This window comes from Phyllostomus discolor, chromosome 6, assembly GCF_004126475.2.
Source record: "Phyllostomus discolor isolate MPI-MPIP mPhyDis1 chromosome 6, mPhyDis1.pri.v3, whole genome shotgun sequence".
In the NCBI taxonomy this organism is placed as follows: Eukaryota; Metazoa; Chordata; class Mammalia; order Chiroptera; family Phyllostomidae; genus Phyllostomus; species Phyllostomus discolor.
Window position 1 is genome coordinate 151,151,275 of NC_040908.2, and position 27,873 is coordinate 151,179,147.

The 27,873-nt window shown below is 37.1% G+C and overlaps 1 long non-coding RNA gene across 1 annotated transcript in view; it reads right to left on the minus strand.

Annotated features, from left to right (window-relative positions):
* Window positions 1-444: 444 nt before the first annotated feature.
* Window positions 445-27,873, minus strand: part of LOC118501329 — an 876,473-nt gene continuing 849,044 nt past the window's right edge. The window contains exon 5 of the long non-coding RNA XR_004903964.1: window positions 445-539. This is a non-coding gene — a long non-coding RNA (uncharacterized LOC118501329). The remainder of the gene's footprint in view (window positions 540-27,873) is intronic.

The following is a 27,873-nucleotide window of genomic DNA, read 5'->3' on the forward strand; positions in this document are numbered from 1 at the left end:
TCCTCTCCTTGGTCATTACAGTTGTTTATTTGATTGGTGAACTTGGGAGCAAGACTTTGTCAGTTGTGGTTCAACCCATTCTCGTCACTTTCATCTTGTGGGCAGGCTGTTAGCAATGCAGGCAAGACTGCTACTCCACACTGGAAATTCTCTAGGGCAGCTGCTGTGTTGTGGAAGTTGACAGTTGCCCAGCACTTCCTTGGACTACATGGGTAAATCTATCTAACTCTGGGGTTAAATAACAGGATGGTTTTTTTGTTTTTTGTTTTTTTTTTGCTACACACTGAAACAATATTCTCAGATATTAACAGCATCATTAATAAAAGTAGCACTGGGCTCTCTACTTGTCTCTTGTTTTGATCTATTAAATCTCACTTTTTTTCTGAACTTGGGGAGCTAGAATGGAAGCTCCCAGCAAACAGGTTAGTGGTGCTCAGAACTTACCTTATCAAAATTTCTCCAATAGGTCCTGATCTTCCTGAGGAAACCCGGAGAATTTGAAGAGTTCTGGATTTCTGAAGATGATATTTCTTTTACACCTGGTGTAAAACAACATAAATATATGTTTAAATCATATTATATTTACAATTAAAACAAATTTGGGCAAGACATCCCTACCTGCCACACTCCCCCAGTAGAATTTAGTGATTTAAAATGATGTAATATTGTGATATTCATCTTTCTAATATAAAAAGGTAGAAATCTATATACCTGTATACAAACATACACACATAGTTTATCCATCTCTAGATTTGCTAGTATTCTTTTGTCAATGCTTATTGTACTGTATTATTGAAATGTGTCATATGTATTTCATTGGAGAATTGTTTTAATCTACATGTAATTTTTTCTACATACATTTGGGAGACTTTTTGTCATTAACTCATCCCTCTATCAGAGCTCAAAACAATACAAATAGAGATAATAATCAGTTTGTTTCAACCCTAGGTGGACAAAAAACCCCCCCTAGAAAATATACATTGTAATTTCCAGATTTTTCAGGTGGATATAGCATCAGAATAATAAGTAAATACAGGTATTGGATTGAGAATCAACCCTGGATTCAATTCACAACCTTATCATAATTAGCCAGGCAATTTCGGGCAAGTGTCAAACCTCTCTGAGTCTTAATCTCTCCACATATAAAATTAAGGATTTTGTACAAAATTGCCTTTGAGACCTCTTTCATTTTCAGATTCCATCACAACTTTCTCCTAAGGATGTGGTTTGAGGTAGGTAGAATGTTCGGGGAGAATGTGTGGTAACAAAACTCATGTTTCGGTAAAGCCTAATTCTTTATAAATTTATTTAATGAACCCAATCACTGGCTTCTGTCACTGGTGGGCAGTGAATTACTTGTCAGTAAGTTACACTCAGGTGACTGCAACCAATCCTTTTCCTACTGATATGAAAAAGTCAATTGTGTATCTCATGAAGCTGAACAGAATTTGAATTTTAACTCAGAGTTCATAACCCTCTGTGGCCTGATGACCAGAGGGTTATGGCCAGTTCAACCACTACCCTGCGCCCTCCTGATGCAGAGGGGAAGAAGCTAGAATTCTGAAAGAACCAGGGAGACTGTGGGCAAATTAGAAAACAGATTGTAGAAGTTGGCATTTTATCGTGACTTTTTTTTATCCCCCTCAGTCACTTTCCAAGGGGGAGAAATAATTATGGGTGAAATATTCATATCTAATTGGTGTTTTACATGTAATTGTCTTTCAAAAGCAGTAACAATTCCTAAATTTGAGAGTCCGAGTGCTAGCTGAAATGACCACTCACAAAAAACAACTTTACAACACATGATTTTTTTGTTGTTGTTATCAGAATAATGGAGGCGATCTTTTAAGCATGTTTATAACACTGGGATAAATTCCTTATATTAATTTTAAGCTCCAGAATTACCCTATGAGAATTTTGAACCATGATTCCCCTTTTATAGGTGAAGAAACTGAGGCACGAATTGATTTGCCAGGAAGAGGGACTACCTGGCAGAGTTAGCCATGTGTGATCACAGGGCCAACACCATTTCTTGTTATACTGTGTATCTGGCACAAAAAAGGTTGTTGGCTACACTTCGGCTAGCAAATACTCGATTTCAGTAAGTTCTCTCTGGCTTACATTTATCAGAACTTCTGAATGCATTGTTTAATATTCATCCTTTGATATGTCAAGGCTTTGTCTGATTTCTCTCCAGGGCTGTTTCTTGTACTTCATTTCCACGTTTGGGGAAACAAAATGCTGCTTCTCTTCACTTTCTAGTCTGAGTTTTTTTGCCTGCTATTTAATGTGTTTCAAAGGCACGTGTTGGCAGCAGGATGCTTACTCTGTGAGAACTGAAGGGGGCGGGCTGCCGATGCCACTGCAGCAGGGGCAGCGCGCGTGGAGAAGCACTGTGGTGGGTCACAGTGCAGAGAAATACCAAGAGGAGGGTTTGTCGGTCGGAACAAAGTGAAGCATATCATTGTACAGCTTTGTAGAATGTGGGGCTGGGAGAGGCCTGACCCGTCCATTAGTTCAATTTTTGTAGTGTGTACCGGGAAGGATACAAGGTGTTCATGAACCAGAAACAGGTTTCCTGATTTCATCCATCCACCCAGCTTCTCAATAGTAGCTTCAGAGTCTCACTTATATGTTTGTGTGCATGTCCTAAAAAAGAAATGCACTAATCTAGGCTTGCATATGTTAGTTGCATTGTGTTATTTAAGACCCAGAGAGCATAGTGATTATGAAAGGGCTTGGGCTCAGACCATCCTGAGTCCCAGGTCAGCAACATCTCTTTCTGACTGGAGAACTTCAGGAAGGTTGCTTCATCATTTCGTGGGACAGTTTCCTAGTTCGTAAACTAGGATAATGACAACAACTCCCCCCACCCTGTGCTGCTTTGGGAATAAAGCGAGAACATTTTATAAGACTTTGCATCAGAGTCTAGCAAGAGTTAGTAAGTATGTGCAAAAATGGCAAGAGTTAGTAACTATGAGCAAACATTTCCAAATAGATTATCTTCATCATCATTATCGTCATCACCCTAATTTCTTTTATATGAGCCTAAAATAAGGAGATATTCTTTGAAAACCATGTTTACTTTTTAGATAAGGAAATATAAATCCCCTCAAAAGGAGATTCTGACTGAAACTAACAAAATAGAGTGAGGTCACCAGCAGGTAATGGAGACTTTAGGTTTCCCATCAGTGGAATAGGACAGACACTAATCTCTATACGTAATTGAAATTATATGTGCAATACTCAGAAAGAGCACATTCAGAAATTGATCTTTCTGCTCAATACTATCCAATTCAATTGTACTCCGGAGCTGAGGTTCATGTAGTTTCTTCATAGTTTAATCCTTGTCACTCAAACCAATGATTTTACATGACCAAAAGGGAGAAAAGAGAGAAAGCCTCATTTTTCCTTAATCATAAGTTGATGTGAAGAAATGTCCACTGGATTCTGTTGTTAGAGAGCTCAGTATGCAATATGCATACAAAACAGTTTCAGATCAATACAACATGTTTTAAATTTACATTAACATTTAAGTTAATGAGAAGCTCAATGTGAATTATAGAGCTTTAGATGTTTAGGACTATGTCCCTTCGTGCCAACTTGGAACAGAGTCTATTGACTCACCTACTCAGTCTCATCAACAGCTTCCAGAATTTACGTGTTTTTCGTGCCAGAGGATTTTCAGGCTGGTGAATGGTGCCATATTGACATCACCGGGGAATGAAGTTGGCTCTATCCAGCAGAGACGTACAATGCTTCCAGCAACAGCACACACTTTCTCTAGGCCTGGGAATGCTCTAGGATGAGTGCTTTCTCTATTTTCCCCCCTGTTAACCTTAGCCAACAAATAAATAATTCAAGGGCACCCACTACGGACACAGAACTGTGCTAAAACGATGCAGATTCTATTTCAAGGAGCTCATAATGCATTGAAGGATACAATCACCTATATAAACAATTATAGAATAACACGACATGTTTCATGATAAGAGAAGGTACATACTAGGTGCAATCAGAGGCACCTGAATAAGATTGGAAGAGAATCAAGAACAGCTTTCTATGAAATGAGGCTTGAAAGACAAGCTGGCGTTAGTCAATCAAAAGAGCAGTCACCTCACCATCAGACAGGGAAGTCTATGAAAGCACCTGGCACATTTGCTTCAATAAACAAAAAGTTCTGAATGATTCGAGTGTGAGAGGTGGGGCAAGGGTGTGTGTGTGTACATGCACATGCACACAAACAAGTCTGGGTGTAACACATTATTATGCATGGCTAGACATGCATGGTTAGACAGGGACAAGTTCATGAAAGATCTTGTATGCCATACCAAGGAGTTTGGACACTATCCTTAAACTGATGCAGATGCAGAAGTTCTGATGTATTTTTGTTGGCTTATTTTAATAAACCCTTTTTAACACAGATGTTTCAGGTTCACAGCACACTTGAGAGGAAGGTACAGATAATTCCCATATATCTCCTGTCTTCACACATGCAAAACCTCCCAGCTATGAACATCCCACACCACGGAGGGACGTTTGTTACAACTAATGCATCTACATGGATACTCTATTATCACCCAAAGTTCGTAGTTTACATTAGGGTTTGCTCTTGGTGTTGTACAGTCTATTAGTTTTGGCAAATGTAAAAAAAACATTTATATACCATTGTAGTATCAGACAAAATACAGGGTCCAGCAGAAGTAAGGCCTGCTTGAGTGTAGTTGGTAGAGTAGTAATTTGGGTGTAATAATTTATAGTTTTAATTTGAACATTTCACCTAAAGTGTCATATCGTGTGTTTGAGTGTGATATTGTGATGTTGCAGAATTACATGCTTATGATTTTGAAATAAAAGATCTTGCAATAAAAAGGGGTGTTATTTGTGCCGGACCTTGTAGTTTCAATGTCCTAAAATTCTTTGCACTCTACCTACACAGCCCTCCCTCACCCTTCACCCCTGGTAACCACTAGTCTTTTTGCTGTCTTCATAGTTTTGCCTTCTCCAGGATGCAACATAGGTGGAATAGATTCCAAATTCCATAGAATCCAAACCCCGTGTAGGCTTTGTTCACTTAGTCATATGCATTTAAGGTTCTTCCATGTCTTTTCATGCTTCAATAGCTCTTTTTCTTTTTAAACGCTAACTAATAGTCCATTGCCCAGTGTACCACAGTTTATTTATTCACTTGCCCACTGAAGGACATTGTAGTTATTCCCAAATTTGGCAATTATGAATAAAGTTGCAATAATGTCTATGTGAAAGTTTTGTGTGGACATAAGTTTTAAACATCTTTGGGTAAATTCTGAGAAGAGTGATTGCTGGATCATATGATAAGTATGTTTAGTTTTGTAAGATACCACCTAAATGTCTTCCAAAGTAGCTGTATTATTTTGCATTTCTACCAGCAATGAGAGATCCTGTTGTTCCACATCCTTGTCAACACTTGGTGCTGTCAGTGATTTTAAGTTTGGCCACTCTGATAGGTGTGCAGTGGTATTCTTCTGTTGTTTTAAGTGGCAATTCCCTGGTCAGATGGGATGTAGAAAGATTGGATGGGATCTTTTCCATATGTGTACTTGCCATCTGTATATCTTCTTGGGTGAGATGTCTGTTCAAGGCTATGGCCTATTTTTAATGGAGTTGTTTGTTTTCTTTCTGTTGAGTTTTAAGAGTTCTTTGGATAGAAGTCCACTACCAGATGCTTGACATCAGAGAAAGAGGCAGACATGTAAAGAGCTTTAGGAAAGGTGTTTATGCTCTTTGTTAGAAAGAGCCAGCAGCAACACATGCATAATTCCTGACATAATGTTACACTTTCTTCAACTTACTGATATTACTTCAGTGTAGATAATATGACATTATGCAAGTTCCAGCTGCTAATTTTGACTCCAGGAAGGAAGGGTCACTTGTGTCAATCAAGAATCCAAAATACAGAAGTAAGCTGCTAGGATTATATAAGAAAAGTCATTCTCCAGAGATACCTACCATCACTTATTTTCAACGTCTTGATCAGTACCAGATAACTAGCTAACAATCACAGTTACTAGAAACTAGTAAACTGTATTTATTGACAAGTAAATGTCTTGAGACTTAGTGTTATAAATGATAGAAGGGGGCCTTTATAGAAAAATTATAGCTATTTAAAATATGTTTATTGACCTACATATTTTTGAGATACTTCTCACGTTTATATTAACACAATTAAAGAATCTAGTGAGGTATAAAGTTTATATACCTTGGTTAGAGAAGACACCTGAGGCCTGACCCATAAACGGTTCTCTGTCTGGCCATGAGTTAGAAGAACACTTCATTGGTTGATCCAACTAGAAGGCTGTACTAATTCTGCCTCTGGAATGTTGTCTGCTGCAAATGGCATTTAGAGCACCTCAAATAACAAAAAATATGTATATATAATTCCATTGCATTTTCAGAACAGGTTTTTGTTTCAAGTATTTTGTGCTGACTAACGTTAGCATGTATGTCAAGTCACCATGTGTGTGTTTGGAAAATTAGGTCTGTGACTCTGCTTTACTATTATTACCTAGTCCTCAGGGTATTTATAACTAATGCTTACCTAGCTTAGGCTTCTTTGCCTATTATAGTCTACCAAAACCGGCCTAGTAATTATGTATGTGAAGTATCAGAGTGGCTTAGGTCGCTTTGCAACATTTACAATGTCCAAGAAAGAGGAAACTATTGAATCTTGAATGTGCTAAGGAAAATAAGAAAGGTAGTGTTAGACGTTGGAATTGAAGGGGTAGGCAAGAACCAAGGAATTCAGGGACTTGCGATGACAAGTTGTCAGGGACTCCTGGTAACATTTTTAGATTTATTTCTCAGGGTAATAGGACTCTTCTAAGATATAAGAAGAGGGTGCCACTAATCTGTTTTGTACTTTTTAAATAATATATTAACTGATGCATAGAAAATGGATTATAAGGGTAAGATTGAGTGCAGGGAGGAAGGTTGAGAAATACTGGGGAAGTCCAGGCATGAGTATGAAGGTTCAGAACAATGATGGAGACAGATGAAAGAAATATGAATGGACTTTGAGATGTATTTTGGAAGACATCCCAATAGGATTTGCTTGTGACTCAGAAGTGGAAAATAGAACAAGGAAAGACTACCAGGTTTGGAACAGCTGTTGGGACACCTTCAATGCTCACTGTGGCTACTACAGAAAGTCTGTGTTGGAGGGTGGAGGTTCAGTCTCACTGTTAGCGTGCCTTTGGCAATGTGTGGACTTCCCAGGGATCCATGCAGAAAGCTGCTGAGTCCCACAGAGGGCTTTCGACAGAGACTACTGAGTGCCCAAAGGGCACATGCCTTTGGGCATGTGACCTGCCTCATTCACGTAGACTACTCTTCCATGCGAAAATAGGAATGTCAAAATGGGGAATCTCAGTGTCCCAGGTTTATTTCACATATGTTGAGCCTTCCTTTTCTCTTATAGAAAATTGACGATCAAAAAAAGGCTTCTATTTTTATCTGCCATCATTAAAAAGAGAATATTCATCAAAAGTTATGGAGCTTCATTATAATTCTTAGCTTTTAGTTCAGTGTATGAACATGTCTTCATAGTCATCGATTTAGTCAGTGAGTCAGTCCATCTGTCAGTCAGAGATTCTTTTAATAAACCTTTACTATAAGTTAGACATGCACTGGGCCAGGTGTTAAAGATGAGTGTTATATAACTCTTCTTTTGCTAGTACATCTCCTAGTCTTTAGTCTATTAAACATCAATAAAAAAATCTCAAGTGCAATTCAGAAAACTGACATCATTACACTCTATATTCTGGGACAATTGCAAAAATTAATGGTTAAAGAAATAACTGTCAATTATTTTTAAGTTTTATTTGTTAAAATTTTACATCACTTAGAAAATCAAATTTTAATTTTATTTAGTACTTCCAATACCTAACTGTGAATGTACTCAAGATTATTTTTCAAGAGCGGGATCATCAGTAAATGAGTGGATCAAAAAACTCTGGTATATTTACATAATGGAATACTATGCAACAGAAAGAAAGAAGGAGTTCCTACCCTTCACAACAGCATGGATGGAACCAGAGAGTGTTATGCTAAGTGAAATAAGCCAAGCAGTGAAAGACAAATACCACATGATCTCACCTGTAAGTGGAACCTGATCAACAAAACAAACATGTGAGTAAAATAGAACCAGTGACATGGAAATAAAAAACAAACTGACAGTGACCAGAGGGGAGAGGGGACGGGAATAAAAGGGGAGGAAGAAGGGGAAGGGCCAAGTCAAGGAACATGTATAAAGGACCCATGGACAAGGACAATGGGCAGGGGAAGGATGGAATGTGGCAGGTGGGGGTGGGCAGGACAAGGGAGAGTAATGAGGGAAAAATGTGAACAACTATAATTGAACAACAATAAAATAAAAAATAACGGGATCAATCATTATGTATAAATAACTTCATGATCTTTACATATGTTAACAGGCATGTAATATAGATATGGCAAAGCATATAGACTATGCAACCTGAAATACTCTCACATATATTTTAGAAAAATTTCATTTGCATAGGGAAAACTGAAAGGAGGACATTTACACCCAAATTCACTCTTTTACTTTTCCATGGCCTGTGTAGCTTTGAAATGAGACCTCTGAACATTCTGTGCCACAGCGTTTTCTCCCAAAGTGGAGTAGCCACTTTAAACTGTTCTTATGTAACATGGAAGCCCGAGGCTTGGCGTCCATAATGTCTTCTAGGGTATTTGGGTTTTATCACAAAATAAACACAGCTTATTATTATTACTATTTGTAGTGACTATGGTTAAGAAATCAAGAGGAGAATTGCCGGAAAGATAAAATTTACTTCATTATCAGTCCAATGATACAGTAAAAGAAATGAACATGTCATGAGGTTTTTCATTTAATATTTGTCTTCAGCTACTGGAGACCATTAAAGCAGGTGACAAGTTGATGTATATATCAAACCACGGAGTCATATTTTCTTTTGTACTTCTTAAAGGCAGCCAGTAATAGTCCACTACTAACTCTTATTGGACATTTAATAATTGAGGTACAGGACACTTCCTCAGAATTTATGTCCAGGTTGGAAAAAATTAGTAATTCAGGGATTTCTGGGTGGTATCACTTTTTAGTTTTTTCCCCATAGATTAATAATTATGATGACTATTTCTGTCATAAATTAAAACAGGAGAAGAAGGCAAAGGAGGAAAAAATGGGACAATTGTAATAGAATAAACAAGAATAAAAAATAAAAATAAAAAAAGGAGAGAAATTTTATCAGCTCAAATAAGGAATATCATATGTGTTATTCAGGTTTTGGAGTGCTCACAAGACTAGCAGTTTTTAATATAGACAATTCATAAATGTGAAGGAGGTAACTGGGTCATAGCAGCAGGTGGGGAAAGATTCCCAGAACTATCTTCATGAAATATTTCATTTTTTCTTTTAGATATACCGACCTATTTTAAGATTTTTATGATGCTACTTTCATAATTTGAAAAGAACAAAGACTGTCACAAGTATTTCAATTTGTCTATGAGAAAAACTAAGGCCCTCTGTGGCGAGCCAAAAAAATAAGCTTTGTGACAGGTGAAGGAGTGACAGAATGCTCCTCTTTGTAAGCAGAGCTGATTCATTACCCCATATGCTCTCATTATGTATTCTGCTAATAGCACTAGGATGTGAAAATAGCAGTCCTGTGGAAGCTTGGTACAACATTAAGATTTAATTAAACTTTGTTTTCCTTGGCCAACGTAGCCATGCAGTGAAGTCACGGGAGAACAGAGCCTGACATTGTATTGACTGACTAGCAGCAAAAAGCGTAGAGCTGAAATGTCAGTGCACATGGCTAAAGTAAAGAAGATGAGGGGAGTGAATGGACCAGAGCTGTGAGCTGAAACCATGTCGCATGATCCACACTCTAAGAATACAATGGTGTAGAGTCTGCAGAAGGCAGAGTGTGGGGGACAGTGCCAGTGTTTCTGTCTTGTTCTGGAAAAGGGCAATTAAAACTGGTGTTCCTCAAGGCATGGAGCAAGAGCCCAAAGTGATGATGACAAGAGCCCAAAATGAAATTTCAGCTCAAGATGGAAAAACAAGTCTAGGCCATGAAAACTATGTAAGGGTGGAAAAAAATCACCTTTAAAGGTAGTGAGTTTATTGTCATTTGAGTATTCAAGTATAATGCAGACACTTGGCAATTCCTCACTTCTTATAGTATCATTCTCCAAATCCAATGAATTAAGCCACTTTGGTATTAATTTAAGAAGAGGCAGTTGAATTATGAATATATGTGAATTTTAGTTGTTTATGTGGTGGAGTTTGAGATGGAATTACTAGCATTGACCCAAGAGCCATAACTTGCAGAGTAATACAAGAGAAGCAGCTTTCTTCTGTTAAATTTTCTCTAAGTATATGGGTTTTCTAAATTAAATACACTTCATCAGTGTATTAGTTTCCTAGGAGTGCTGTAACAAAGTACCAAAATGGGATGGCTTTAAACAATGTACATATGTTCTTTAGTTCTTCTGGAGGCCAGAAGGTCGAAATCAAGATGTGAGGAGCAATGTCAGCAAAATGGCCAATTAAGATGTCCCTTGCACACATCCCCCTCTCAAAAATAATAATTTGGCATCCACCCACAGATAAAGATGTCTTTGTGGGAACTATGAGACCCAGGTAGGAGATGGTGAAACCCCAGTGAAGTTCAAGACTGAGAATAGCCCATCAGACTTGCAACCAGGCAAGTGACTGACTGACCATAGTCCTGGCCACAAAAATACCAATAGCCCCAGACCCCTGAGAATTTGACTATAGCTCTGTTTGTCTTTGGGTCTGCCAACCAGCACCCTATGCCAACAGACCCAGAAGGTTACACACCCACCCAGGCACCAGATCACCTTCATACAGATTTCAGTCTTGGCTATGGACCCTGAAGTGGCCCAGAAATAAGCTTCAACTCCTCTTGGCCACAGCATGGGATTACCTGGAGGTGAGCCCACCAAACTTAGTCATTTGGAAAGGGCCCTATCATCAAGCTTCATCAGTCTGTCCCAGCCGTAGTTCATTATCATTATTGCTGGCATTGCAGCCCGAGAGGGGACATCTCCATCTGAACCCCCAGGATCCTGAAAAAGCCATGTAATAGGCATTGCCCAGCTGTTCTCATGAGCTGGAAAACTGGATCAGGGACTAGGCAAGAGGACCTCCTATTTGTACCCCAGAGATCCTGAAAAGACCCTGTAGAAGAATACAGCTTCCTCACAGCCACAGTCAGTCAGTCTGGCAGCAGGAGACACTCTTGTTTGTGCCCCTGGAGATCCAGGGCCCTACACTGGGGTCCAATCCCTCCAGCCATTGTCAAAGACCAGGCCGGTCTTCCAGGAAACATGGTGGAGACATTACAACCAATGCTACAGAAGGACAAATGATCATGACAAGTTACTATGAATAATTATATGCTGACAAATGGATAATCTAGAAAAACATGGATAGATTTCTAGGGAAATATAACCTCTCCAGTCTGAAGCATGAAGAAATAGAACATGTGAATAGATCAAATAATGATTAAAGAAATTGAAACAGTAATCAAAAACCTCTCCCAACAACAATAAAGCCCAGGACCAAATGGCTTTATTGGTGAGTCTCATCGACCATTTAAAAAATAATTAATGTGAATCTTTCTTAAACTTGTCCAAAAAAACTGAATAGAAGGAAACACTCCCCAAATCATCTTGTGCCCCAACATTACACTAGTACCAAAGGCACATAAGACATTATAAGAAAAGAAAATTACAGGAAGTATCCCTGATGAATATAGATGCAAAAATCCTCAACAAAATTCTAGTGATCTAAATTCAACAGTACATTAAAAAAGGGAAGGGTTGTCAAGGAACATGTATAAGGAACCCATGGACAAAGACAAAGGAGGGAAAGATTAAGGGTGGGAGGTAGGGGTGGGATTGGGGGAAAGTAGTGGAGGGAAAATGGAGACAACAGTACTTGAACAACAATTAAAAAAAAAGGAAAAAAGAAGGATCATATACTATAAGCAAGCAGTATTTATCCATGGGTTGTAAGGATGGTTCAACATACAAAAACCAATACACATGATATATCTATCCTTCAACATACAAAATGGTTCAACATACAAAAACCAGTACACATGATATATCTATCCTTCAATAGAATGAAGGATAAGAATTATATGATCCTTTCAAGACATGCAAAAAATGTTTAAAAATCTAATACCATTTCATGATAAAAGTTCTCAACAAACTGGGCATAGAAGGAAATACTTCAACATAATAAAGGCCACATAAGAGAAATCCACAGCTAGCATCATACTCAATGGTGAGAAACAGACAGTTTTCCCTCTAAGATCAAGCACAAAACAAGGATGCCCACTCTTGCCAGTTCTATTCAACCTAGTATCCAGTGTCTTTAGCCAGAACAGTTAAAAGAAATTAAAGCTACAAAATTAAAAGTAATAAAAATCTTCCAATTTGGAAAGAAAAAAGAAAAATTGTCTTTATTTGCAGATGACATGATTTATATGTAGACTATCCCAAGGATTCCACTAAAAATCTTTTGGAACTAATAAATGAATTCAGCAAAGTTGCAGGATACAAAATCACCCTGCTAAAGTAAGTTGAATAACAATGAAATACATGAAGAAATAAAAAATCTAATTTAAATAGCATCAAAAACAATAAAATGCTTAGGAATACATTGAAGTAAGGAACTGAAAACTTTAAGACACTGGTAAAAAAATTAAAGAAAAAATAGATGGAAAAGTCACATATGCATAGGTGAGAATAATTAATATCGTTAAAATATCTATATTAGACATATATTAGTATCCTAGACATATACTAGGTGTAAAGCCATATATAGTCAATGCAATTCCTACAAAAATAAATAAAATTCTAATAGCTTTGTTTTCACAGAAATAAAAGAAAATCTTAAAATTAGTATGGAACCACAAGAGACCTCAAGTAGACAAAGCAATCTTAGGAAAAAAGAACAAAGCTGGAAGCATCACACTTCCTGATTCTAAACTATATTTAAAAGCTGTGGTAATCAAAACAGTATGATACTGGCAGAAAACAGGGGTGATGAACACACAGTGAGGAAAAGGAAGTCTGTAATAAATGGTGTTGGCAAAACTAGATACTTACATGCAGATAACTCATATCCTATCTTACATCAATCACAAAAGTTAACTTGAAACAATTAAAAACTTAAAAGTTCTTATATATCTTATATAAGAACTGAAACCATAACACTTCTAGAAGAACACATAGAAAAAAGTTATTTGACATTGGCCTTGGCAATAATTTTTTTTAAATGACACTAAAAGTAAAAGCATCAAAAGCAAAAAGAAACAAGTGGGACTACATCAAAATAAAAAGCTTCTATACAGCAAAATAAACAATCAACACAATTAAAAGACAGACTATGAAATGAGAGAAAATATTTGCAAACCATATACAGATAAGGAGTTGATATCTAATATATATAAGGAACTCTTACAACTTACTAGCAGAATAATAATATAATAACAATAATAATGACAATAATAATAATAAAAAAACTGGCAAGCAAAATATAGCCAGAGACATTGAAATCAACAACAAACTGACAATAACCAGAGGGGAGGGAAAGGGAAATAATGTGAGAAGGAAGGGAAAGGGACATAAATGAACATGTATGAGGGACCCATGGACTAAGGGAAGAGGGGGTCGGATTTAGGTGGGAAGTGGGCATGGGTAGGGTGGGGGAAAGTGGTGGTAGGAAAATGGAGACAACTATATTTGAACATCAATAAAAAATGTAAAATAAAATTATCCAGTTAAAAATGGACAAGAAACTAAACAGACATATAAATGACCAAGAGGTACATGAAGAGTTGCTCAACATCAATAATCACCTGAGAAATGAAAATCAAAAGCACAATGAAATATCATCTTACTATAGCATTATTCATAGCAGCTTTGGTTTTGTTCGACTGCAAAGTAAAACTGATGAAAACATCATCTTCTATCGTGATTTTTCATGTTCTGCTGTGTCTACCTGGCAACTCTGATTGTTTTTCTAATTTTAGCACCATCCCCATTGTCATCTATCTGCTAGTCAAAAGCGAGTGTCTTCTCCCTTAGTTCTCATGACACCACCCACACGTCACTAAGCCAGGAGACCATATTATAACATTTGTTTACATTTCTCTTACTATAAGAAACTGTGGGTTATTTAATAAACAGGGATCATGTTTGTCACTTACAACTATTTATTGAGTGAAATGAATTTATAGATGTCTGAAAGAATAGGTGAACAAAGGCCTATGCTAGTATATAAGGAAACCCCAATGTGTGAGGAGTTCTACATATTAAAACCAAAATAGACATAGAGAGTGAAGACCATCAAAAATATTCCACTTACAAAATGATTTTCATGGCCTTCTCCTTTGGCTAACATAGAACAACATACAAGGCAGCTAAGGTTCATTTGTTTTTAGTAGGTAAATAGAATTATTCTGATGAATCATTGTTATGTATTTATCCATATTATTTCATTGTACATACATACATATGTGTACATATGTATACATATATATAATTATAAAATAAATAAGGGAAAAAACTTGCTTAGCTGGTGTAGTTACTACTAACTTAGTGCTGAAGCTGTAAGGAAAAACCTATCCTGGTATTTGTGCTTTTTCTGTTTTCATATGTACGTAGAGAGAAAGCCATCGGGAGGCTGCTCATTTTACACTGAGGGGAGCCTATCATGCTTTTAAAAGTTTTTTGGGTAAGACTGTTGCTTGATTTCTAAATATGAAGTTTGTATCTACTGGGAACATTTGCTTATTACCAAAGACACAGTTGAACCATTTCAGTGAAACTTTTAATAATGGTTTCAGAAGACACTGTCAAGAAAAGCATGCCACTGGGTACTGTTATCCCTAAGGGCAGTAGCCTGGAGTTCAGGAAAACAAGTTGAGGACACAATAAAACATTTTAAGACGAGCTTATATCAGTGCTTCACAGTAATACACCACCAAGTGTGAGTAGAGGAGGAAGGTAATTACGTTTTATTATGCTATCTACATGCTATCTCATTGGGAATGTGCACTCATAATTGTTTTGTGGGTACTTGCAAGAACCCAAGAATTATTAACACAATAATGAACAAAGCACTAAGCAAAATATGCAGTCACCAGAATATATACAGTTGACCCTTGAAAAATGTGGGGTATAGGGGTGTGGATCCCCATAGAACTGAAAATTCGTATATAATATTTGATTACCCCTAAACTTTAGTTTCCCCTTTGTATCCATGGGGGATCAGTTCCAGGATTATGTGCAGATAAAATCTGTGGATGCTCAAGTCTCTTATATAACATGGCTTAGAGAAATGTGTACAGTTGGCCCTCTGTGTCCATTGATTCAATATAAATGTAAGCCAGTCAGTCAACAAAGAGGGAGGTATAATAAAGCATAAACCTAACTGAGGTTTTCTAACTCAAATTTTTACTTTATTTTTTTAATCCTTCTTCCTTCCTCCCTCCCTCCTTACCTTCATTCCTTCCCTTACATTTAAAAATTTTAAGCTCTCCTCTGCTATAGATCACCAGCTATAACTTAGGAAAACCTAATCTGAAAATATTGTCAAAAAGTTCTAATACCTTGAGCTCACTCTTCAGTGTTATGGCCCTTTTCCTAAACGGTAATTATACCATGGCTCTGGAAACCCCTTGGAATTACCAGTGAACCTACTTTTCCTTTCCCTCCAATTTTGAAAGAATCATATCCTTTTGCAGACCCAAGACTTTCAAAAAGCTCAGTCTCAGTGACATATAATTCAGTAATTCATAGTCCTTTGACATGCCATATCCCAAGCAAAATTATGAGAGGAAAAACAATAAAACAAGAAAGAAAAACAACAGCAAACAGGGTAACAGTGATTTGTCCACTGTAAATCATTGAAAACACTGATATCATTCACCTCATTATTATCAATATTCTCTAAGAATTGTTGATTAGGTAACCTGTATCTAATTGATCCACAAAAATCCAATGTACTTAAAACTTTTAAAATAACTGGGTAACTATAGATTTTTCACTTATAAATATCATAATTTATACTAAAAATATAGAAACAACAAATCCAGGGCCTTTCCAAGCTGGAAGGTTTTACACATTGTGGAGTCTCACAAGTGATTGCCCTTGTTTCCCCTGTTCCACTTTTTTCAGGTTCAGAACACACTGCCTTGAACACCCAAGTCAGGATGTGACCTGTGTCTGTGCCAGAAGGTTTAGGTTACGTGTGTCCATATTACATCAAGGAGGATGTGGGGGTGGGGGAAGGATATTTAAAGGCAGATCACAAAAACTGATTTCTGAATTGGGATTTAAGCTTAACATTTCTCCTGCACCTAAGTCCTCTCTTCATTAGGCTGTAAGACAGAGGTTAACTTTCTTATTACAGGGCTTTTCAAGCATTATCCCCAATGAAAGAGCCAGGGCTTTAGAAAATAGAGTATTAAGATTAAATAAAAATGGAATAGATTCTAATTTTATTTACTTTGCTACAGGATGAGAATGTATTATGTGACCAAGACGGGGAAACAGAAAATCTTAGATTTGTCCTTAGGATAATTGTTGGATGTGCCTAGTTCAGATGCTTGGTAGGGATCCCTTTACATCCCCTTATGTGAGACCATCCTGCCTGTGATACAGCAGGAAGACCTTACCTGTTGTGAAGGGGCTCATCACAAACAGAATGGACTTGCTAAATTTTTTAGACGTTTTACTTATATGGTAATTCATTCAGTACATAGTAGAGTAGCATTGTATGAAGCAACCAGGAACATAATTTCTGGATCTAGACAAACTGAATTCAAATCTCTGCTCCACCTCTTACTATCTCTATGTCTGTAGAAAGTTTTCCATTGTCTTCCTCTGTGAACTGTGACAATGAGATCACCTACCATATAAGGATACTTTGTAAGGTTTTATGTAAAACACTCAGACCCATGCCTGGCACATATTAAGCCTTTTATGAATATGATATTTTTATATTTATTTATATCTAGTTGAGCATCTACTGTGTACCAGGCACTTTTCTAGGTAGTGGGCATATAATGTTAATAAAACCAAAATCCCTGCATTATGAATTTTTTTGCAATGTAACAAAACCTATGTAATTATTCACCAAACTTCTTTACTCTCCCCTTTTCTTTAAAATTAATTAATTAATTAAATAATTGACATATAACATTACACTAGCTTCAGGCATACAACATGATTCAATCTATGTATACATGTGAACAGATCTCCACAATAAGTCTAGTTAACATCCACCATAACCAAGGTACACAGTTTTTTCTTGTGATGGGTTCTATTATTCCTTCTTGACAGACACCTGAACTACGTATCTCAGTCTTCCCTAAAGTGATGGCTGTTCACCGGACTGAGATGTAGCAAAAGTATTGTGAGAGGAAGTGATGTGTACCGTTTTCAGGTATGACTCGTATATATTTTCCACATGCCATCTGTTCTCTCTGTATTGCCTGCTAGCTCTACAAGATGCCAGGGTAAACTTTAAAGCCACAGGTCAAAGATGTCATTTTTCCCCCCCGAATGACGGTGTGGGTCAGACCCCCATCCTACCTCCCCGCTGCCACTGACATTCAAACTTTGTACAAATAGGTAAACTATCTTCTACTGTATTATGCTGCTAAAATTATAAGACTATGTCTTATAGCATTTAGTATTACTTCTATTAATATGGAGAGAATAAGTAAACAAATAAATGTACAACATCATATTAGTTAATGGTAAGTTCTTGGTAAAATAAGTAGGAAAAGGGAGCAGCGTGGAGAAGACTGGTGAGGGGAGTCCTCATCGAGAAGGGGACATCTGAAGCAAGACTTGAGTAAATGAAGCAAAGAGAGACAAATGCGTAACCATTAAAAGAGCACCCCAGATGAAAGGAATCATAGGAGTGAAGACTCACATAGAAATGTGCTTGTAGTTTTCAAAACTTCAGTTAAAACTAGCGTGGACTGAATTTGTCTGGGAATTGAGTTCAGTGACAACCAGGGACAGACTAACATTTCACAGACTATGGTAAGGGTTGCGGATTTTATTAGAAGATTTTTAGTAGGGAGATGACACAATGTAACTAACAGAAAATAATCAACTTAGCTCCTGTGTAAAGTTGGGTTAGGGGAAGAATGAAAGCTGAGACATAACTTACAAAGTTATTAAAGTAGTTTTGAGGACAACAAAATGGCAGCCCAAGTCTTCTTAGATCAAAGTTTTTGATTCTTACATTTTTTGTACATTCAACACAACATTTATAGATCATTCACCATCTTATTTATTCCTCCCCCAGAAGCACTTGAGTTTGACACCATTCTTAAATTCAGCCAGAATTAAATATCCTCATCCACATGTGATCCACTGTTGGGGAACGCCCTGCCTGGTATCAGAAGCTGTAACTTCTGCCCAGGCTAAGGCTGAGGGAGTGGCATTGGACCCTAAGCCAGCAAGGAGTCAAAAGCTTATCTCCCTGGCAGAAGTGCTGCTTCTGCTGCTTCATTCATAACTGAACCCCAATGCTTGGTCGGTTAGCCAATGACGGGTAAGATTCCCCAAGGGGGGAATGATCTAAGACAGGCATGATCACATGAGAGGCCCCCAAGAAAGGATTTGGGGGGCTACAGCAAAAGGGGGTGATGGACCCTGGCTCCTCGGCTTTGCAATAGCCCGAGTCCTCATCGTCTGGGAGAAAATCTCCTTATCTCTTGGTTGCCTTATTCCCTTGCTCCACCTAAGCCTGAAACAATGACAGGGTGGTGCAGCTCTGTGCTGAAAAGGGCTGGTTCCACCCGTGATCAGGCCTAAGAAAGAATATGTAAAATCCTGTGAAACCTGCTTTGTTTAGAATGCTCTCAGTAGAATGCTCATTCAGTTGCCCTGAATGATAAGGGTCCAAGGAAGAAGTAACTTTGCTCCTTAAAGTTTTTTACAGCTCTTTGACCCTGACTCAAAATAGGCCATCAGACTTCCTTGTTATCTATTGTTTGATCCTTACTTCCTAGCAATGAGTAATGAGCTTTACCTGAATTCTTATGCAAACGAAACCAATAAAAAGCCTCTCTGGCAGTGGGGCGGGGAAACAGGGAGCTCTCCCCACAAGAGAGAGTGGCCATTCCATTCCTACTTCCCCACAGGACTTAGTTGTGTCTGTGTATGTTTTTCTCATGTGTTGACGAGCCATTCTCAGTGCTCCGTGGTCACTGCCAGCCAGTGATCGTGTCAGTCCACAACTCCTACCTTCCTAAAGCTGGACATTGCACTGCTGCATTATTCATCATACTATGGAAATCTTGCTTCATATTTTCTACCCCTAAAACCTTATCACATTCACTCTATATTTCTGCAATCAATACTTTGATTTATTCTTTTTTAAGATTTTATTTATTCATTTTAAGAGAGAGGGGAAGGGTGAGAGAAAGCGGGAGAGACACATCAGTGTGTGGCTGCCTCTCGCATGCCTCTCACTGGGGACTTGGCCTGCAACCCAGGCATGTGCCCTGACTGCAAATAGAGCTGGTGACCCTTTGCTTCACTGTCCAGTGCTCAATCCACTGCACCACCATACCAGCCAGGGCTGATATTTTTATTTTTATTTATTTTATTTTTTAAAAAATTTACTGTTGTTCAAGTACAGTTGTCTCCATTTTTCCCCCTATGCTCTCCCCTGCACCACCCACCCCCCACCTCCCATCTTCAATCCTACCCCTTTGGCTTTGTCCATGGGTCCTTTATACATGTTCCTTTACGACACTCCCCCTTTTCCCCTGTTATCCCTTCCTCCCTCCCCTCTGGTTACTGTCAGTTTGTCCTTTATTTCAATGTCTCTGATTATATTTTTCTTGCTTGTTTGTTTTGTTGATTAGCTTCTGCTTATAGGTAATTCTAAGTGAAATAAGCCAGATGGTGAAAGAAAAATACCATATGATCTCACCTATTAGTGTCATTAATACTTTTAGAAATGTTTTTAAAAATTCTATTTAAACAGACTAGTGCAACTTGACTATTGACTACATGAAACTATGGAAAATACAAATGTATGGCTATTTGGAAAGTTAGCTTGACTTCTTCTATCATAATAATTTAGTTCAGGTTTCCAAAGAATATGTTCTAAAGGGATTCAATCATTTGATGTAAAAAAGCTCACTAGGAAAATACAGTTTGGATTCATTGAACAAAATATGTTAATCAGATCTCATTTTTATAAAGTAGTTCAGAGAACTTAACATGATTTTATGCTTCGTGAGTCGCCATGAGATAATATGTGAAGTATTTATCAAACTTAATTGACTATAGAAGTTCCTCCTCTCTCTTTTTTTTTACTTTTATACAACATTTTATAGAACTAGAATTCTGCTGAGTACATGCTACTCACTTCTAGAATGCAAGAGTTTTAAATAAATGTTAATCTGACATTATCCACAAGCAGCAACCAATATGATCAAAATCATAACTGAAATGGATATAAGAAGTACCACTCTGCTTGTATCCCACACCAATCTCATTCTTCAGAGATCTGTTCACAATATTTCATGATGAAACAATTGGAGGAATAAATTTTTTTAATGAAAATGACTCTAGGGAAATAATATCACCTAAACTTTCTCCAGATCACCTTCATTGAAAGTAAATTTTGGTGGAGCCTTATAGAAAAAAGCTTGGTACCATGTATTTCTGGTCAGTAGATTATAAGGATAGAAAGAAGTTCCTGATGTTACATGTGTGCAGTAGAGCAGAGCTATGACTCACTCATTCACTGAGGGGCCTCCAGAATGTCCTAGATAAATGCTATTTGTTGGATGCTTGTGTTCAGCCTTTTCATATTTTTTGTTTCAATGTGAATAACCAGTCACAAAGAACCAGAGGGTGCATTCACACCTTTTCCTCCTCTTTATTAAGGTACACTTCACAGCCTGAGTGTAACAAGTAGTGCTTTTGCACACCGGAGTCCTTCCAGGAATGTATTATCTAACTCTGTAGGAGCCGGAGACTTTAGATTGGTTCAGGATTGATAGAACGTTCCACTTTGCCATCAGCAATTTCTTTGTGCCAGAAAAGAAGAAGGTTGTGTCAGATTAGCTATATTTTCTTTGGACAATCTGTAGTGGTGGTTCCACCTTAGTTTTCCACAATACAAGAAAATTAAAATAGCATGGGTTTTAAAATTAAAAAAAAAAAAACACATTCAACTCCAAAAAAGTACTTCATGTACATTAGCTGATGATTTTATCTTTTAATGATAAAAAAAAATCAACCTACTTCACTGGGATGTCACATGAATTAATGTGATTTAAAATTTGTAACATTTAGAATACAAGTCTGGCAGGGCCATTACCTTGACCATTTTATTCTCTGTCTTACTCCCAGGAGCCTAGAGCAGAATCTTGTATGTAATAGGTATACAATGTGTTTTTTTAATTTTACTGATTAAACACATGTAGTTTACTGAATCTTTTTTTTCTTAAATCACAGGCCCCAACATAAATGAGATCATCAGGGATACAGGATGGTTTTGTCAAAAAGCTTATATTTACCATAAAGAATGACTTGTAATATTGGAAGCATATTAGGTGGCCAGCTCAATTGTAATTCTATTAATTTTTCTCCTCCTATTTGTAAACTTTTCCTAAAGAGCAATAGTAATGGATATCTTTGTGGTTTTGGGCCATTATAAAATTTAAAGGTGATTTTAATACTTGGCCCTAAAAGAATACTGTCATATCCTTGGAAATTTGACATAAATAGTTCCAACAGAGTAAAAATCTAAAGACTGCAGGTGTATATGGCTTTTGTCACTCATCCTTATAGTGTTGTAAAATGAATAACTGGACATTTTATTTGAGAAACACTTTTCTTAAAATAGTTTATATTTTCTATTGCTCTGTTTTATTCTAAATTTTCTAAATAACTCTACACATCCTCCTCCCTTCCATCCTGCCCAGGCACATGGTTATTTCTATCTTCCATACTATTTTTCAAGCTATAAACTAATAGGTAAAAGAAATTATGCACATGGAACTCTTATTTCTCTTTTGTTCCCACCAGTGGACCATGAGAATTTCTCCCTTAAACCAGTAGAGAGGTCAAGTGTTTGTTAGTAATGTTTGCATTATATTACTATAGGAAACAGAGAAAACTTAGGAAAATAACAGTTGTGTTAGGATGTACTTATACACCTACTTTCACTCACCTACATTGTTGAAAACTGCTCTCTTCTAAATACAGTGAATAAGAATGTCTGTGTATTAGGGGTGAAGTAAATTAGGATAGGATGTAGAAATAATTGGAAGGATATACAGGGTCTGTCCAGAAAAAGTCCTACCATTGTTAGTATGCCGAGAAGAGTTTGTGTGACGTTGTTGTAACCCGGCAGCCAAGGAGAGTGGACTGGAATGGACTGGACATATATGAACAATGAGCACTTCACTGTACTAGTTATGGGGGGCAATTGATGCTGTTGTGAGTGAGCATGTGCACTGTGTGGCCGTCACATTCAAAATGACTGAGCAAGTAGAGCAAAAAATCTGCATCAAATTTTGTGTTAAGCTTGAATATTCCTCCACAGAAACTATTTGGATGATTCAGAAGGCCACAGCTGTGGGCAATTGGTGATTGGCAGCTTCATCACGACAATGTGCCCGTTCATGCATCACATCTCATGCAGAGTTTTTTGGAGAAACATAAAATCATCCAGGTGACTCAGCTCCTCCACAGCCCAGATTTTGTGCCCTGCAACTTCTGGCTTTTCCCAAAACTAAAATCATCTTTGGTAGGGAAGAGATTTCAGACCATTGATGAGATTCAGGAAAGTACGATAGGGCAGCTGATGGTGACTGGGAGAACTGTGTAGTCCCAAAGTATTTGCTTTGAAGAGGACTGAGGCATCACTGTCCTACATACAATGTTTCTTTATCTTCTTCAATAAATGTCAGTATTCTTCATATTACATGGCTGGAAGTATGTCCAGAAAGTATTCAGCCATATGAGAAAGGAGACATTTAGTAAAGAAGATACAAGATGCAACACATAGAAACACACACATCTTATTGCTTTTTAAATTTTAATTGTTGTTCAGGTATAGTTTTCTGCCTTTTATTCCCATCCCAGCCCAACCCCCCAACCTTTCCTACCTCCCTCCCGTTTCCACCCCACCTTGTTATTGTCCATGTGTCCTTTATACTTGTTCCTGTAAACCCTTCCCCTTTTCCCCTTTACTGATTGCTTTTGATTGCATACTATGTGCAGACATGCTGACGTGTACACTGCAACACTCTCCTTTAATTCTCCCAATGTCATAATATAAGGATTTTGCTATTCTTTTACAAAATTTTATGATCTACGATTTTAGAAATTGTGGATTAGAGAAGTTAACCAAGCCTGTATAACATCATAATGCCCCTGCATTGTAGAGTTATCTCTCACGTCTGTTTATTGTGGCTCCACTTTGCTACAGGTACATAAGATTTCTCATTCATAAATTCCGAGGAGTAAAGAAAGAAAACAAACTAAAATTCAAAAGCCAAAATTTTAGCCCATATGGTGACTTGTCTGTCATGGGAGATTGGAAGCTCGAGTGTACCAGTAGGGATCAGCTCACAAATCCGTAACTTCCTGTTGGATATACAACATTCTGTGGTAGGCACAGCAGAAAACAAACTCAGGAAACCTTGAAATTGCCAAGGCTCCATTGTGAGTTGTCTGCTGGTTTTCTAACCCCCAAGGCTGCTGAATGGAAACTCAGCTGTTGAAAACCCTAAAAGCCCATTAATGTGTGATGTTTCTCATTTATTTCCTCACTTACAATATATGAACTATAAAGTTTTTAAATTTATACTAATTTGTTGCCTTATCTTCTTACAGAGTTCAAAAGGTAGAAGCAAAGGCAATCATCACAGTTGATATCACACTTCATCTCTCATCCTTCCTTTGCCTGAATGAGAGGCAAGGCTGAGGCTCAACTGTAATAAGAAATGCAAATTGATGTGCCCTGTGCCTGGGAAATGTAGAAATGACGGTGAATAATTGACCCTTAATACAGAGTCTTTTCTGAGGTTTTCTTTGTAAATGATAGTTCAGTGTTAAGCTTTGGATTTTGACACTGATTATATTACTGGTATTCTTTTAAAAAAGGGTAATTAAATCATTCTAAAGAAAATATAGAAAGTCTTGTCTGTATATAATCCATATGGTTGAAAAATTATTCAAGAGCAGTATTGTGCAAAATTAACCACCTTCAGTATTATTCACAACATATTAGTACACAAGTTTTGAGCAAATTTGTGTCTTAAAAGTTAAATTTAATCATTTAAAAATGTAGAAGCTTATACCTCATAAGTCAGTGAAATATTCAACAGACATGAAGAAGAGGGGCAACCATTTGATGAAAAAATAAACAAAAATTGGTTCAAAACTTATGAAAAGTTATGCAGGGTGACTATTTTAAAGAAATAAATAATAATGGAACATTGGCTTTATCACCAATTTTGTAATTTTATTTTAAGTTATAGCTGTAGTTAAAGGCATGTTTTCAGAGAAAACAGTTGTATTTAAGGTGGCTCCTTTCTCCCAGTTACTGTATATTTTATTTTCCTATCTACACTACATGTTGGTAATTCTATGATATAATTTGCCTTTTCTAACTACCTCTCATCCATTCATCCACCATCTATCCTTTTATCTGTCTTCATTTATGCACTTATATTTTAAAGCTTATTACATTTGCTGGGGTGGCACGGTTAATACAATCCTATAGGTTTCAAGTTCTCATTGTGTCACCACATATTCGACTCCCTTTACCCCTTTCTACACCCCCTGCCAAAGGCAGTGACTGTGCACAGTCAATTACAGATTGAACACATACTTCTCTTTATTACCTACATTTTGCTAATTATAATGTGAGCTCCGTAAGTTTAGCAGTACTATTTCTCTTAGTTGCCACCCCATAGCTTACCTAGAAGAGTGCCTGAAACTTGATTGGTGTTCATAAAATGGTCTTTGAAAGAATGAGTACCTGCTACAGAGGTAAGGAATGCACAGATAAACTGGCTCACTATTGCTAGAAATGCATATGAATAGAACTTGGCTTATATATATAGTTTGACAAATTTGCCTAAGAATAATGTTTTGTGTGTAGAGGGGTACATAATTCAGTAATATGTGTGATAGAAAAAAATCAAAAGTTAACCTAAATTTATCAACAAGAGACTAGTTAAACAAAGTATTTGGCAATCATATTATGAGAATACTATTAACCATTAAAACAAATATTGTTATTTATGTGAAGTGATAGCTAAAAATCTCTAAGTTCTATTTCTTAGTTTTTTAAAGGCATGATATAGCACAGTCTGTCTATAATACTCTTATTTGACTAAATCTTTTATATATGTATATAGCATTTTATCCATACACACATATGTACATATAGATAGGTAGCTACCGAAATATGTATACTAATTGGAAATTTTTTGAAGGAACAATTTTACATAATAGTTACATTGGAAAGTGTGAAGTTGGGAAAAAGTTGAAAAAGAGACTCAGTTCATTTTAGACTTTTTTGGGTACCATCTGAATGTCTTGATGTGTTTATGTGGTATTTTTCTAATGATAATGATAATAAAATAATATCTGAAAACTATACTATAGACCTGCATTTGCTATTCAAATATATCACAATATAAATTGTTTAAGTAAAAAAAGCAAGTTGTAGAAAATGCATTTAAGTAAAAGAAATGCAAGAAATTAAAGGTAAGAGGGAATCTTTGTGTAGGCCCTAAGTGCCTACAGATATGCGCTAGAGTCTGAACAGCCCTGGGAGAATGCTCATCAAGGGTTAACCGTAGCAGACTTTGGGAGAGCAACTGTGAGGACAACGTGGAGATTTTTGTGTTTTCTTTGTATTGTGTATGCTTGAATATTTTAATGGTGAGTATGTATACATGCATTATGTCGTAATTAAAAAAATACAGAGAGGAAATTAAAGGCTTCACTGTACATAAAAACTTGGTATTACCAGATCTTGAATATGTCCATCTTTTTATACTTCGGAAATAAAAAGGACATCCTTAATAAGGCAAGGTGGAATTCAGAGATAATGTGATGTGGGGTCAGAAGTTCAAAGTTAGCCATTTTATGGCTCCAGCCAGAACTGTACAGTCTATTATTCATGCCAGATTACCTCCCTCTATGAGCTCGGCATTTTTAACTTTCTGGATTTAGGCTTAGCTAGTCTTTATCTAGGATGCCCATATTACCTTCTATATTAGGCACTTTTAAAAAATTTTATTATTGTTCCATTACAATTGTCCTGCCTTTTCCCCATTGCTCACCCCAACCCTGTACCCCGACTCCCACAAAGTCCCTCATTGTCTGTGACCATGAGTCCTCTGTGTCTTCCTCTTTGATAACACCTAACACTTTAGAGAAGAATAACTCATTCCATATTCTGAGTTGCTCAAGTATCTATTAAAGTTATCTATATGTAATTATTTTGCTTTATAGTCCCTAAGTACCTCAAAGTCAAGGATACTTGTGGGACATCTCTAAGTCCCCAGCCTTTTGCAATGTCTGGCACACATGTTCTCAGTGACTATTGTTAATATTGTATCTGATTCTCGACTTCAGAAAGAGAGAGAAGACTTCTATGGAGTGTAGCATCCATGGTCTCTGCTAACAGCACCGCCTTGATATTTGTCTATTACTTCCTAGTTTAGGAGTCTAACATTGAATTATCAGCTTCAGGTACCACCTCAAGCCAGGGAAACAGTATTACCGCTATTCACATTTTACTCATGAAGAATAATCAGACTTAGCATGTTGATTTTCCTACAGGTGCCCCCACCCTTGCCAGCTCACTGGTGGCCCATTTAAATCCAAAACCACAATTAATTGGTGTAAACTCGAGAAAGAAATGACAGTTATCTGGGACAATGTACTTCTGGGAGCTTAGACACAGCGACTTTCTGCAGAAGTGAAAGGAGGTGAGGTAGAGGCCCTCTGTCACAGTCACTCTTCCTCCTGATAGACTTCTTTTCCTGTGCAGCAGGGAAGGGGACATTCACGCAAATGGCATGTTCACCCCTGCCCCCCGCACTTCAGACAACTATATACACAGCTGTACTGCCTCCTGCAGTACAAAGAGACTTGATCCAACTCTGCAGTTCCTTCTGATGATTTCAATGTGTTATAGGAATAATAATAATAATAATAATAATAATAATAAAGTAGTAGTAGTCATTGTAGTTTCTTTCTGCACATCCAAGGTCAACACCTGAGGTTATGTGAGAAATGTGGGGGACGAGAGAAAAAGCAATGAGGGAAATGCTTTCTCACTGTTAATAATAGCTAACATTATTGAGCACTTATATGTAGTGTTTAAAGTGCAAAGCTTCATAATACAGAGTTCGAGTTCATAAACTTAGAATTCAGACAGCAGGGGTTTGAGTATCAGCTCTAACAATCACTATGGCTTTTGGACAAGTTGCTTATTTTTGCAGTGTCTTAGCTGTAAAATAGGATAGATAATAATAATGCTTGCCTTACAGGATTGTTCAGTGTTGCCTATGTCTGCCCACTTCCATCATGTAAAGACGCATAACAACACCTATTAGAAGTTACCAACGAAGAGCTCACAAAATTTTTGAGTATTTAACAATTAGCTCTCATGATCCAGAATGAGACAACTCCAGGACACCCATGTTGTTATGATGATTAAATAAGTACCATAAACACATAGAAGGGTTTCTGGAACATAGTTCGCATTATATA